Source organism: Phoca vitulina, unplaced genomic scaffold, assembly GCF_004348235.1.
Source record: "Phoca vitulina isolate PV1807 unplaced genomic scaffold, GSC_HSeal_1.0 scaffold4, whole genome shotgun sequence".
NCBI classification, from domain to species: Eukaryota; Metazoa; Chordata; class Mammalia; order Carnivora; family Phocidae; genus Phoca; species Phoca vitulina.
Genome location: NW_022589707.1, coordinates 7001488 through 7014148, shown reverse-complemented (window position 1 = coordinate 7014148; position 12661 = coordinate 7001488). Strand labels below are relative to the sequence as shown.

The following is a 12661-nucleotide window of genomic DNA, read 5'->3' as shown; positions in this document are numbered from 1 at the left end:
GAGGTCACATCCAGATGCCTCTCCATCGGATGCAGCATCCTGGCGATCAACTTTTTTGCAGCTGAAATGTATATAAAGGAAATACCTTGCCCAAGTGTATATCATGGGCAAGAGAATAGCTAGAATGCCCTATTGGCAAATACTTGGAATTAGAATTTTCCCAGCCCCACATTTCTATTCATATTCTTTCCCTCAGTTGTCATCCTCCCTTTTCCTTGCTATTATATTCCCACCTACCCCTCAAAATCTAGTTTAAATCCTAAGTTTTCCATAAAACCTACTCTGACCCCCCAAACTAAAGTTCTTCCCCACTCTTCTGAATTTCTAGAGCAATTATTAACTTATCTATACTTGATAATCTAACTAAATGTGTGTAACCTTGTCTTATCTCTTCTATGGCTGGCTTCAACTGTTATTGAAATACGTTTTACTCGGGGTATCTGAGTGGCTCAGTGAGTTGAGAGTCTGACTCTTTTTTTTTTTTTTTTAAAGATTTTATTTATTTTTGACAGAGAGAGAGTGTACAAGCAGGGGAAGCAGCAGGCCGGAGAGGTAGAAGCAGGCTCCCCACTGAGCAGGGAGCCCGATGCGGGGCTCGATCCCAGGACCCTGGGATCATGACCTGAGCCGAAGGCAGTCGCTTAACGACTGAACCACCCAGGCGCCCCTGAGCCTCCGACTCTTGATTTGGGCTTAGGTCGTGATCTCGGGGTCGTTGAGATCCAGCCCCACCCACCTCGGGCTTGCACTCTCCCTCTCTTTCAAAATAAATAAATAAAATCCTTAAAAAAAAATATGTTTTAATCAAGGTTCCACATATCTATGTTTGCCACTTCAAACTGCAATAATGAATGAATGGCTAACATTTATTGAGTATTTACTATTCTCTAGGCAAGATTCTACATGGATTCTTGCACTGAATCCTCACACCAACCCTACGACTGCCTCCCCTTTACAGATGTGGAAACTGAGGTCTGGAGTGAATAACTTTTCCTAAGGCCACATGGATGCTGAATGGGTCCAGTTTGTCAGATTCAAGAGTCCAGTGCCTAGCACCCGAATAAATGCCTTGGGGGTAGGGTCCAGGCCTTCCCCTCCTGGGTACAGAGTAGCTACTCAGTACATTGTTATGATTGGATTTTATTCCAGGTCCCCAGCACCCATCCCCTTTCATACCTCCCCTCCATCCCTTCCCTGCCCACCACAAACACCCTGGCCCCACCCCCCATCCCATCGGATCTGTCCTGGGCCCTGAGCACGTGGAGAGCCCCAGGGCCTGTGCCTCCCGGGGCTGGATGCTCACACTGCACCACTAAGTAGCCACTTGAAGGGATGCACCTGAAGGCCACATTTGTTTGCTTCCTGACACCCATCTCTGGTTCCGGCTGTGCTGCCCCAAACTCCTCACTTTCCCGCCTCCTCTCTCCCTCTCTAATTCCTGCCCTCCTCTTCCTTTCCTCCCCCTCAAACCCCTTCCCACCCTCTTTTGCTGGCTTCTGTTCTCTTTCTTTCCATGAGCAGAGACTTTCCAGCTTGGCTTCCGGCCAGCACATTTGGACAAAAGGCAGCAATCTTAGAGGAAGACGTCATCTCCCATCCCCTTTCCCGGGGCCAGCACCATGGCTCTCGAGACCAGAGAGGGAGAAGGGGGCCCAGGCTGCTCTGCTGTGGCTCCCTGTTCTGGGAAAGGCCTTGAGCGATAGGGTTAAAAGCAAAGAGTTTGCAAACAGACCCAGGTTCAAACTCCAGTTCTGCCACTTGAGCCGGGGGGACCTTGGACAAGTTACTTTTCAAAGACTTCGCTCTCTCCTCTATAAAAGGGTGGTCATTGTAGCACCTCCTTTGAAAGAATGCAGGAAGGATTAAATGAGAATGCACCTGTAAAGCATTTGGCACAGCACATGTCCTATAAAAAGTGCTCCACACCCATCGTCTGTAATAAAGCGAGCTTAACTCTGCCAAATAATAAAATAGGAGTAATAATACGGGAGCTTGTATTAATAATACTACCACCGCCTCAACTCCTCTGCAGGGCTGCTGATCCGGCCTCAGCTGTTTGCAAGTGTGGCAAAGCTGTAAACCACTCTCCAACATGGAATTGCTATTACCGTGTACGAGTTGGCTTTGAAATTGGAAGGGGAGCTGACCCCCTTTCCTTTTCAGTAGGAACCAGGACGTGCTAATGCTCAGCTTCAGTGCTGGATGTGGAAGTAGGAGGAGCCCACCCTGATCAGCACAGCGGGGCTCATCCTGACTCCCCGCCCTCCTCCTCCCCTCCCCCTCCGTTTTCAGGCTCCCTGAACTCTGAGGCCCTGTTTCTGTTTGTTTACTATCTGTGCTGGTGTGTGGTACTTGGAAGTTGTGCAATGCTTGGGAACGCGTTCACTTTTATTTAGCTAGGTTTTGAGATATGGGAAATGGTCTTTCCCCTAGGATTTTATTTAGCTCATCTAGGCCAGCATGGATGGATTTGAATTTAATCAATAAGATTAATCAAAAGAGCTGAGTACAGTAGTCCACATGAGATGCTGTTGGGAAATACACACATATATGGGATGGTCCCTGCCTCTTAGAGCTACGGATGACAGCTATGAATCAATCAACGGAATGGCAATTAAAGATTGCAATTGTTCAAGACAAAAAGACAGAAGCAGTCCAGGGAATGCCTGACACACATTCCACAGAAGTCACAACAGGAGATTGGCTCAAGGACTAAATCTGAGCTACAGTGGTGAAGGTTATAGAACAAATATAAACTGAAGGGATGCAGAAGTGGGCAATGAAGGTCAGAGGAGTCACAGACAGCCTCAAAGAAGAGGTCGGATCTGATGGCCCTTGTGACTGGATTGGGTTCCAACAACTGGGGAAGGAGAACGCACTCCAGGCGAGGCAAGGGCAAGAAGAAGTTGCACCCCTGCCCCGACGCACGGACTGGGGGCTGGAAGCCCTTGGATGTGCGATGGGAGCCAGGAGAAGATGAAGTGGCTTGGTGGCTTACATTTGGGCATGTCCCAAAAGCAAGGAGGAGGAGTTAAGAGGGGCTACCCTGGGAAAATGAAGAGGATACATAACGAAGATATGTACTCTTTTGGACATAATAGGGTTGAAATGGCACCTTCAAGAGGAACCTTGTGGAGTAGGCAGTCAGAGGTAAAGATCTAAGGGTCTGGGGAAGGAAGCCCCCTGGAGGGGTAAATCTGGGAGGGAGCCCAGGAACCCCTGCGCACAAGAATGAGCTCCCCAAGGGACAAGTGCAGACAAAGAGTGAGGACACCAGCTCTGGTTGCTCTTCCATGGCCCTCATTACTCAGCTTGCCTCAGTTTCTTTTTGTTTCTTTATGTGGGCCTTCCAACTAGATGCTGCAGTCTGATGGTAGAACACTGGCCTTGGGCTTCTTTTTACTCCTCTACAGTGCCTAACCCACACTTGGTCTACCACGAGTGAGGCGTACATGCTTGCCAAATAAGAAAAAGAAAATGAATCAGTGGAGATCTCCTTTTCTAAAGATGATGAGGATAAGCCAAAGAGTGTGGCATCTCAGGTGAGGAGGCAATATTCAGAGTACTTACCAAAGGGGTGGCTGGGCCACCAGCCACTCAGAATGACCTTACTGTTAACCCTGTAATGGCTGGATCTGGGGAGGTTGGGGTTCCGGGGAATGTGGGACACTGGGAGCTCAGCAGTTCAGAAGCAGTCAGCATTTTGATAAGTGGACCGATATATGAGTGCACAGTGGTTCTACATTGACCTTGACCTGGGTCAGGGTGGGGGTGGGGTCACGTACATTAGGGAGCTAAAGAACAGAGAACTGGCCCCCGGGGGCATCATTAGTAATCGAGGATAAGGTGTCAGCAGCTGGTTAGGGAAGGAAGCCAGATTTCAGGACCTTGGGGAAGGAGCTGGTGGACCAGCCTCAGGGGCTCTTACAGCCACTCCATCTCCCCATCCTGAAAGCATCCTGCTTCTCTTTTCCTCCAGGCAGCAGGCAGCCTGAACCTGGAGCTGTGTGGGTATCAGAAGCTGCCTCTTTGACCCTTTCCCCAGCTCTCTCCTCTCTGCCCCAGGCCAGGGATCTTGGCTGTCCTGCGTTCAGCGGAGAGGAGAGCCCTTCTTGGCTTCATCTAGGCAGTGCTGGGACCTCCAAGTCTCATGGTTTTGGGAGGCATCAAGGAGCTCACTCTCCTCTGACATTTTTTTCACCCCATTAGATGCATGGGTTCAGCTGGAGGGTAAACAGAGAGCACTGGTCCCTTTTTGATGTCCTGGGAGTTTGTGCATATTTGTTGACTGTCACCAGCACAGACGATGACATGGACCAGATGGAAAGGATGACAGTGGCCACAAGATGCCGGGGAGTCTTACTTGGGGTTGGATGACCACACACTTCATTCCAAATCTGAACCCCTCTCACCTGCAACTCAGAGTATTAAATAGAGAACCCCTCTGAGCCCCCAGAGAGCTGGAGACATTTTCTGGCAGAGAAGCCCAGAGCACCCGCAAGCGCAGGGGATGCAAGTTCTGAATCTCAGGCTGCCCCATCGCCCCTGCCCGGTGATCAAATCAGTCCTCTATGGCTTCTCTCCCAGCTAACTTCTCCCCTGACCATGCAAAGGGCAGTTTTAATCCTGATTTGCTGCATGATCCCGTACAAATGCCTTTGCCGCTCATCTGGGGTGGTTGAGCCTGTAATTCCCAGAGACCTGAAAAGCACATAAAATTATAGAAGTGTCCTGCTTCAATGGTTCTCATTTGCTGAAAAAAGGCAGTCAGTTATTATTTTTCTCAGGGTGAGCTGGGGGTTGGCAGGGACAGTAGTATCCATCTCCTCTGACTCTTTCTTTTTTTTTTTTTTTAATTTTATTTATCTATTTGAGAGAGAGTGAGAGCGAGAGAGATCACAGAAGGAGAGGAAGAGGGAGAAGCAGACTCGCCACTGAGCAGAGAGCCTGATGTGGGGCTCGAGCCCAGGACCCTGAGATCATGACTGAGCAGAAGGCAGACGCTTAACCGACTGAGCCACCCAGGCGCCCCTCCTCTGACTCTTTTAGTGGGAAGGAAAAGTTTACATGTAGCACTTGACCCCTCCTCCTTCCCTGGCTTTGGGCTCTACTCTAGGGGGAGCTAAACAAGGCTGGGGGGGCGGCGGGCAGAAGGATGGTACAGACTCATGTCTGCTTATGTCAATGCACTGGGACCAGCAGGGAGAAGGGAGGGACACGGCCAACTCTCACCCTTTCCCGGGGCCGCGACAACATGCAGTTTCCAACGACAGTCCCAGGGTAAGCCTGTTGTAGACCAATTAACAACTTATCTTAAGGGCTCCCTTTTTACTTTCCAAGTGTCCCAGTTTGTATATATGGTTGCCCTATCCATGACCCACGGTGGATTTGCAGAGAACTTGGTGCTAAGTCAAATGCAACCCTATGATAGCTTCCTTTCTGAGAAGTGAGGAAGTATGAGGGAGAAAAGGGAGGCACTGTGGATTACTGCACTGGGTTGACTCTTGTGTGTAACCCACCCCACCCATCCCACGTTTCCGCCTACACAATATGTGGAATGGTGGTTACGTGGGATCAAGGTTATAGGAACATGAAACCAGCTGCCAGAGACAAAATTAAGTCAGTTCGTTGGATAACAACCTATAAAACATAAAAAACCTCTTAGAAATTATAATTTTAATATGTTGCCTATTTCAATTTAATAAAACTCAAAATAGTAGATTCCCTTTATGAATGTACCACACTGTGAATTTTAATTTTCGGATTAACTTAAATAGAAACTCATAGTAAATTCAGTGGGGGAACTAGGGTGGGAACACTTGGGTTAAGGGAGAGGGAGAGAATATATTTTACAATTTTTTTTAAGACTGAACATCGGAATCTCATTTTTGAAATGTCCATCACTGGGCCCAAAGATATTCAATATGCATTTTGCTTTGAAATCTATTTTAATCTAGCAATTACACCTCTAGGAATTTATCTTACAGAAATATTGGAACAAGTGCCAGAGAGTGGCTAAACTCAGGAAAACCCAGGGCTCATAAACAGGTAATGTGTTAAACAAATGAAGGCGATCCACACAGAAGGAACCCTAGGTGGCTGGGGCCGGGGGCGGGGGGAGCGCGGGGAAGGATGGGACTATGTATGTCCCCCATGGAATTATTCTCACAAACCACTGTTCAATTGTGACAGCATGCATCCATTTCTGCAAGCAAACATATTACATGCAAAGGGAAGAAAAATCTAGGAGGGTTTGGGATATATACCAAACAGTGATTGCCTCCAAGGAGGGAGATGGTATGGGGTAAACTTTCATTTTTTCGTTTTATTCTTTTTACGTATTGCTTAAATGTCTTCCAACAAGCAGAACTTTCACAGTTTACACAGAAAGATATATGTATATATACAACGATGTATATAAAAGCAATCTTACAATTTTAAAGTACACTTTTTAAGAAAACAAAACCACCAAAGGAAATGCATTTGATACTGTGTTTGAACTGGTCTGACAAGCCCTGCTGATAAGACACGCAGCCCTGGGTACCATGGAAGGATGGTCACGGTCACAATTTCCTGTCCTGACCCCACTCTCCAGCTCGATCCTGCTCTCATTTCCTTCTGAAGGGGAGCATGAAACCTCTTGTTCCCCATTACTGAGGGAAGTTAACCTCTTCCCTGAGCTTGCCACAAAGGTGACTCATCCCTTCCTTCCCTAAGGCCGGGGGGAAAAAGATAACAGTTTTTGGCAGTTCAGCCTGTTAGAAAAGGGGAGTTTGGGGCTCACCTCTCTTCCAGTCGACTGTAGGCCAAGGATGGATGTGTCAAAGGGAAGCCAAAGACAAAGCCCTTCTGGGCTGCAGATGGCAAAGGGCTTAACTTCTAGGCAAGCTGAGAGTCGACAGGATACATTTTTGCTCAGCTGCGACAATGATCTTAACAAGAGCGTAAAAGATGGTCTGACTCTGGCTTCCCAACATATTCGTCTTTGGACATCAATTCTAGAAAACTGAGTAATCGCTCACCTCAGTTCCAGGCACTGACTTGCCTCCTATAACTAAAGGGGCAGATGTGCTTGTCAGTCCTTCTGTTTGGTAGCCAGTGTGTATGGGTTAAAGAGAGTATGGGGTGGGACGCCTGGGGGGCTCAGTTGGTTAAGCATCGGCCTTCAGCTCAGGTCACTTTCCCAGGGTCCTGGAATCGAGCCCCGCATCAGGCTCTCTGCTCAGCGGGAAGCCTGTTTCTCCCTCTGACCCTCCCCCTGCTTGTGCTCTCTCTCTCTCTGACAAATAAATAAAATCTTAAAAAAAAATAAATGAAGAGAGCCTGGGGTACCCATGGAGGCCATCTGGCTCTGTGGAGGAAGAAGGGTCCACGCCTGGACACAGGAGACTGGGCATGACATAACCTTGGTCACTCATGAGTACATGTGACACATTCCACAGGCCCTTAGGAAGCAAAAAAGAAGGGTCTGGGGTTCCAGAGAGAGTAAAGGAAGCTGAGTCAACTTTGCCCACAGCCAAAGAAATGAATGCCTGCAAGGTGTATTTGAGTGTTGTTGGGAAAGTCATTGAGCCTCAAAATTTTCCCCTATTATCCTGTCAGAGATGCAAAATTCAACCCTTATAGATTCTTCCTTTTGACTGAGACCTTATGGATGTTCAATTGCAAACTAATTCTCCCAGCTTTTTTCTTTTTTTTTTTAAAGATTTTATTTATTCACTTGAGACACAGAGATACAGAGAGAGAGAGAGAGAGCATGAGCAGGGAGAGAGGCAGAGGGAGAGGGAGAAGCAGGCTCCTGGCTGAGCCAGGAGCCCGATGTGCGGCTCTATCCCAGGACCCTGGGATCATGACCTGAGTCGAAGGCAGACGCTTAGCCATCTGAGCCACCCAGTCGCCCCCTCCCAGCTTTTTTCCAATCCAGAAGACATGGGTCAGAAGACAAATATACTTGAATATCAGGAGGCAAGTAGAAAGAACCCAGAACTCAGAGGCTCGACACTCAAGAAAAGTAGACTTAAGTGGGTTCCAGGCAAAAAGAGAGCGGTGCCAAAGCTTTTCAGTTCAGGCTAAGGTGCAGCACTGGATACAATTGCATTAGACAGATCTAACTACAGAAGCCTTGTGATTATGCTTTTAGAATTCCTATTTTTAAAAAAATACTTCACATACACACGAAGCTTCCCATGAATGTGTCTGCCGCTAGCCTTCTTATCTGTATCTGTTCAAGCTGACTTTAAATCCTGATGTTGAAGGCTGATCAGCCATTATTTCATAATGAGTAACAGGCTTCTAATTTTAAATTTTATGGGGTCCTTGCTTTTGGAATCTGAGGTTTCTGTCCCTTGCTGGGAGGAACCCTTTATGTGACTGTTAAAGCAGCCACTCTCACCTCTGGCTGTACCTTAAAATCACCTGTGACCTTTCAAAAATCCTGATGCCCAGAGCCCATTCTCAGAGATTTTTATTTAATCCATCTAGGGTCGGGTGCAGGCATCCATTTTTTAAAAAAATGCTCGCCCAGGACATTTAAGTGTTCTAATGTGCACCCTGAGTTAAAAATGTTAAGAAACGTGGTGGGGCTTGGGGAGTAGAATCTCGTACCTACTCAACGCTAATTTAAGACATCTAAAATGAGCAAGAAATGGGTTCAACAGAAGCCATGCACTGACGTGGATTCTGCAGGTTCTGTCCCTTCTGCAGAAAGGAAAGGGAAGGGCCCGGCCAGGAGATTGGTGACTGAGTCTGCAGAACATCCCGGCTTGGCTCTCTCGGCTCACTCTCCCTGCTCTTCCGCGACATTCCTTGAGTTGCAGCAAACAAGATTCCCACCCTCCCTAGCTGCACTCACACTCTGGAGTGAATCTCTGGTCTCCTGAGTCCCACCCTTGCCCTACTGCCGAGAAGCAGGCTTACCATCAGGTCTGAGGGTAGAAAGACTTGGACCACGGTGGGGGAAGTGCTCTGCCCATCGGAGCGGAATCCTCAAATGCTGTTCTCACTCCCCATTTTCCTTTGGTCAGGATTTCTGGGTGCATACTGCCCTAGCGGACCCTTCACCAGACCAGAGTCTCAGCCCAGCGGGCTGTGGACCATTCTGTGACTTGCTTCCTTCCTGTCATGGTGGGCACCCGGCGTGCTTTGCTCTCTACATCCATCAGAGCTCGTGTCACCTCTTCCTCCACTTGAGAAAATGGGCTCCTCCACACAGAATTCCCCTGGCTCCAGCTGCCTGCCCCGCCACTGCCCACAAGCCTGAGCGACACTCAGCAGCCCACAGAAATGCAAGCAAGTTCCCAAGTCATAACAGGAAGATGGTATAGGAAGATAGTCATGCGGAATTTTATCTTCCCATCTTTTGTAACACCAACAATGAAGATTCTTTTTCTATGTCACTCTTTAGTCTTTACACAAAGTTCCTCATGACAAATTCCCTGTTGAGTTAATTCCAGGAAAAATTTTGTTCTGAAAATTAATTTGTAAGCTTTCTGTTGTCCAAAATCCAAAACTGTGCAATTCAGTGTATTTTTGTTTGTCTCGAAGCTGCCAGAAAATTTAGAGCCAAATTCATTGTCCAAGTGTTGTAATCTGCTAAACTCAGGCCACTCAAAATATCCATTCCTTTTGCTTTGCTTTGTTTTCTCCTGAGCTTTTGGGCACTTAGTTTTGGTCTAAGTTACCTTACCTGCACGGGAGCCTGTCACCAGGTCCCACCTCTTTATCTCTTGGATCCTTCCACCCTTCTTCAGCATTGCCAATCTTCTCTGTGTCAGTAACTCTGGCCTGGGCACTGCGTGGCCTTGGTCACATCCTCCAGGCCCCCACCCAACCACCAGAGCAGGCTTTCTAGGACACCATGCTGAACCCATCACTCCAGCTTCAGTGAGATCCTCCTTCCCTCTGGGGGCACACTGTGAATTCTCCCCACACTTACCATCCCCTCCTTCCCTTTTGGTGACTTTGAGCTTTCTGTTCCCTCAGGCTGGAACAAACTTCCCTGCTTTGTTTTCCCAGTGAAGAGGTTCTCAGCGCTCAGTCCCAGCATTACCTCGTCTGTGGGCCTTCCCTGAGCTGGGTGGCCCTGCTCTGGGCTTCTCTAGCATGCAGCGCTCATAGCCAGGCCACCCTAGGACTGGTTTGAAATTTTTTTTTAAGATTTTATTTTTAAGTAATCTCTGTACTAAATGTGGGGCTTGAACTCAACAACCCCGAGATCAAGAATCCCATGCTCTACCGACTGAGCCAGCCAGGCGCCCCTAGTTTTAATTTTTTGACTACCCAACTAGGATGGTTGTTTCTGGAAGTAAGAGAGATACCTTATTCATTTCTGTGTTTGTTCCTAATGGCTAGCACAGAGCTGTTAAGTGAATGATTACACAACCCAGGGAGGCTTCAAATCGTCCCAGTAAAAGGACCTAAGGCCATCTTCCTCCACCAGACTTTTTACTACCCTTCCTCAAAAACAGTCACTGTTTGCCTTTGACTTCTCACAGAATTCTGCTCCACCAAAGCAGCCCACCCCAAAGACTTTGCACTCCACTCCTTTGGTGTGTTCAATACTCGATGATGCAAGCAAAAAGGATTTTGTTCTTTTAAGTTGTAACCAAGGGTGCAAGAGTTTAATAACAAAATTATGGTAGAGAGCCCATTAAAAGCCTACTACCCTGGGGCCATTATTACCTGAGTCCTTGGGAACGTTAGAGAAGTCCCATCCCTGACGCACATCTCCACACCAGCTAGAATTCCGCTAGCTCTCTCCCCAGCACCAGCTGGTTAAAGCACAGTCGCTGCACTTCCCTTTCCCCAGCCACGTCCCGCTTCCCCACCGGGTCCCCTCCGCCAAAGGACTCCACCGCTGAGGTCTGGCTCTCCTCAGGGGTTTGAATCCAGCTCTCTGTGATCCCTCCTAAACATTATTGTATCTCGTGCTGTTAAGAGACTCCCCCTGGGTTCCATCTGCTCCCAAATCCATCCTTAGGGGCAAAGTGGGAGAAATAAGATCATTTGATCAACTTTACCATCCTGCTTTCCCAAGACTGCAAATTCTGACCACAGTGTGTGTGTGTGTGTGTGTGTGTGTGGAGGGGTGTCTGGCTGCTCAGCCCCACTCGATTCCTTCTCTGCACACTCTCTCTCTCTCTCTCTCTCTCACGCCCCCTGGGACCCAGCCGGGGCTCTGCCCAGTTTCTGCAGGTTTCCGAGGCGCGGGACAACGGCTTCCCCCCTCGGCCCTGAAAGTCTTCCCGAGCCCCCAGAGACCGTCTGGCCAGTACTTTGCTCAAGTCCCACAGGTCGGCCCGAAGCGCCTCGGTCCCCACGTCCGCACACGGGAGACCCGGTCCTCGGTCTGCAAGCAGCCACTCGCCCGCTCCGGACCGGGCAGCTCCCACCGCCTCCTCCCTTCCCCACCCCCGGCGCGTCCCCCTCCGCGGCGCCCCCCCCGCCCCCCCGCCCCGCGTGCCCCCTCCTCGGCTCCCCCCTGCCCCCCACCCCGGCCCGGCCCTACCTCCCGGCGGGCCGCGGCTCCGCGGGCTCCGAGGCGCAGCTCGGGGACGCCCGGGCGGGCGGGGGCGGCGGGCGGCGGGGGCCCGGGGCGCCATGGCCCGCGGCCCTCCGCCCTGCTGTCGGCCGGGCCTCTCCCTGCGCCCGGCGAGCCGCGCGCCCTCCGCTCGCGTGCCCGCCGCCCGGCCGCGGCTGTGGGCGAGTGGAGGGCGGGCTCGGCCGGCTGCCGTGTCCTCTCCGCCGGGCCGCGCGCCCCGCCGCCGCCCCCCGCCCGCCGCCGCTCCAGTGAGCTCATCCGCAGCTGGCGGGCGCCCGGCCCGTTGCCACGGCAACGCCTCTCCCAGGGCCGCGCGGACTCGAGCGGCTCCGGTAAACAGGACCTTCTGCCGGACTCTTCCCCTCGCCTTTGGAGGGTGAGGGTGGGTGGGGGGGGGGGTTCTGGCGGCTTAACCCTTTCTTTGCTGGAGACCCAGCGCCGCGGCGTTCTCCATCTCCCGCGGGCAGCTGTCGGCGCGCTGCGCTCGGCCGCTCGGACCCTCAGACGCGGGCACGGAAGTGGCGGCGACACTCCCTGCACCCCCACCTCCGTTCGCTCCGGTCGCCTAACGCGTTCATGGGGCACCTACTACGGGTCAGGCGCGGCGCCGGGGTCCGCGACACCGCAAACGAGGCAGCCGCCACCCTTGCCCCTTGCAGCTTGCGTTCCGGCTGGGGCTCCGACGACCAGGGTCCAGGCAATGAAAGCCCGGGGGCCCCGAGCGCGGGGCACATGGGTTCCCGAGGCGCGCCGGCAGGGGAGTCAGGAAAAGGTTCCCAGAGGGGCAATGACTTTATAGTGTCCACTGCCCCCACTCACGTGGGACAAACAATCAAGGAACACAGATCGCAGGAGTTAGGACTGCCAGATAAGAAGTACACGCGCAAGTGTTGTGGGCTTTTTATGCTGAGGACAATGGGGGGCCACGCAAGGTTTTTGAGCCGAGGAGTTCCCTGATGAAAGGGAGATGGAGCTGACAGTGGTGATTTATGGGTCTGGGGGGAAGCCTCCAGGCTCATCTCTACACCAGAGGAAAGTCACTCTTGTCTTTAGCTCAGGGGCCCCTAGAAGGAAGGGTCTAAAGCTCAGGCAAGGGGGAGAGGGGAGATAGAGGCTTAGCCT

General features: G+C 50.8%; 1 protein-coding gene across 1 annotated transcript in view; it reads right to left on the bottom strand.

Annotated features, from left to right (window-relative positions):
• Window positions 1-11564, bottom strand: part of DENND2A (DENN domain containing 2A) — a 100360-nt gene extending 88796 nt beyond the window's left edge. The window contains exon 1 of the mRNA XM_032401453.1: window positions 11507-11564. The gene's annotated coding sequence lies outside the window, so the exon portion shown is untranslated. The remainder of the gene's footprint in view (window positions 1-11506) is intronic.
• Window positions 11565-12661: the final 1097 nt, after the last annotated feature.